This window comes from Chaetura pelagica, unplaced genomic scaffold (genome assembly GCF_000747805.2).
Source record: "Chaetura pelagica isolate M959 unplaced genomic scaffold, ChaPel_1.0 scaffold36, whole genome shotgun sequence".
Taxonomy (NCBI): domain Eukaryota; kingdom Metazoa; phylum Chordata; class Aves; order Apodiformes; family Apodidae; genus Chaetura; species Chaetura pelagica.
Genome location: NW_009953726.1, coordinates 2979933 through 2982443, shown reverse-complemented (window position 1 = coordinate 2982443; position 2511 = coordinate 2979933).

Sequence of the window (2511 nt, the reverse complement as noted above, 5' to 3'; positions counted from 1 at the left end):
AAACCGGATGAGGATCCTCCCCCTGCCGGGGAGAGCGGGAGCGGGCGGGAAGCGCCGGCGGCTCCAACGCACCTGCAGCCCGGGCCGGAGCAGCGGGAGGAGAACAGGCTGCAGCTTCCTCACTTGTTTGATCCACCCTCCGAGTCCCACGCGTGTTGCTGACCCGGGGTGTGTGCAGCCTCCATCCCCCCGCACCCCGCGTCGGGAAAATAAATGAAAATGAAGGTGAAAACGCGTGGCGAGGGCACGGAAGAAGCCAGAACGTGATGCTTCCCTGAGGCTGCAGCCCCCGGGTGGGGTTTTAACTCCCTGTTGAGGTTACAGAAAAGACAATCGTTAGGACTGATGAAAGCAGAAATGACAGGGGGAATAGGAAAAGGGAGGACGAGGTGAGCGGGAAACTGTTTCTGCCACCCGGGGTGTCGGGCAGATGCGGTTCTGCTTCCCACAAGAGTCAATTCAGCCAACAAGAGAAGCGGCTTCAAAGAGAAACAGCTGACCTACCTGGCCTCAGGTCAGAGATGAAGGAGGGGAAAGAAAAGAGAGAGAGACAAGTGGGAAATGGCATGTTCTTTTGGAAGCCGCGTGTCAGCGGCCTCCGCTCCGAGCGCTACGCTGGTTCCCTCCTTTCAGCAGCACCTCCGTGGTGTTCCCATCACCCACAGCCTCCCCTGCCTGTCCTGGATCAGAGAAGCCTCCCTACCCATCTCCGCAGGAACGCTTTAATTCCTGGGTGCCCCTGGAGCCTCCACGATCGCTGCTTTGCAAACCGTCTTCCCGAACCGTTAGATAAAACCCAAGGAGAAATCTCTTCAAAGCTTTGTCCTGTCTTAAGCAATTCTCTTAAAAGCTCTCCAACCTTCTAGAAATAGGAATTGAATAGCAGAGTAGCAGATAACTTCAGTGATGCTCATTAAAACTTCCCGGTGTCCCGCTGACAAGGGATGCTGGAGTTCCCACAGGTCCAAGGACCCGAGCTGAGCCGGGAGGTCGTCAGTCATTTCAACAGGCTTTGGATACAGTCACTGGGGACTTCCTGGCTGATTCCCTCTAAGGACTGTCAAGATCTGGTCCCCAGTGGTGCTTTTCAGGGCTCTGCAGCTGCTTGTGTCGCACCTATTTATTACAAGGACTTCAGACCCGAGGTTGTCTCTCTGCACCCCGTCAAAATAAAGTTTCTGGAGCTGCAGAAAGGAGAGCTTTTTGTCCCGGTGGTTCCACCTTGATTTTTTTGCCTTGTTTCCCAATAGCATCCCTCTAAAAAAACCCAAAATAAATTTTAAAAAAAACCAGCCCCAAACAAACAAAAGCAACCCGCAACTAAAAAAAAATACCCCAAAACCAAAACAACACACACAACCAACCCTAAAGCCATAAACAACTACTTTCATTACTGGCCGGGAAGGACTCTTCTACAGTATCATCAGTGATGAATGGATTGCATTCCTCCCAAAAGAGCCACAGTAGATTCAGGGCGCAGAAAGGGCTCCCAAACCCTCTCCCCCCTCACTGGCAGCCCCCCAGGGCCCGTGACTCGGTTAGCAGGGAGCCCCAGCGCTGCCTCTCGGTGGGCTCTGCTTTCTCCATGCCCCTCTCCTCGGGTTTTGGGGGGCTCCCCTCAGCCCCCCGCTGGTCCCCTCCAGCTGAAGGAGCGGGCAGAGGAATCCAGGACCTTCCCCGCAGAGAGGACAGGGCACCCTGTGCCCCCAGTGCCTACAGCAGGACTTAGGAACCATTTGGGGAAGATCTCTAAGGTCATCTCTTCCAGCCTGCCCTGGCTGTCCTGCTCACAGGTGCCTACAGAGCTTGTACCCACTGGCCAGAATCGGGGTTCCCTGCGGTGTTTTAGAGTCTTGGGGAGGGAGCACGAAGATGCCTGGGGAGGGGCAGGGACGGGATAAATGTGTCCCAAACAAGTGCCTTTCTTCTCAACCTGAATAACCAGCTCAGAAACGAGATGAGCAGGCAAGGCAGAGAGACTGAAGTACTGGCCCTGGAAACTGGGCAAGGTTCAGGGACCTCCTGCCTGGTAACTTTCGGGGAAAAACAAACAAAAAAAAAGAAGAATAAAAAGGCATGGAAGTTTCTCCCGGTAACGGATGTACGATTCCCATCCTCCTGCGGCCGCTCTGAGACAAACTTGCTCCTTGAAGCAGCACTGTGGGCAGATGCCCACCTCCAGCGGTGACCCCAATCCCGGGAGCTGGCTCAGGAGCTGGACTGGCCGGATCCTGGTGCCGCAGACTCTCCCAAGGCACCCAAAGCTGAGGAGAGGCTCCCTCGGCAGAAACCAGGGACCCCAATTCTCCAGCATCCTTCATCTGCAGAGACCCCCCTCCGGCAGGGGCTGGAGCCCAGCTCGGTGCCAGTGCCCAGACCAGCCGTGACTCTATTTCTCCCGAACTCAGCCCCTTACATTCAGCCCCAGAAACATTTAGACACCACACTATCTCAGGGTATTTAATCCTGGTTCCTCATCTTCCCTCAAACACACGAATTGCCCCATTCCTG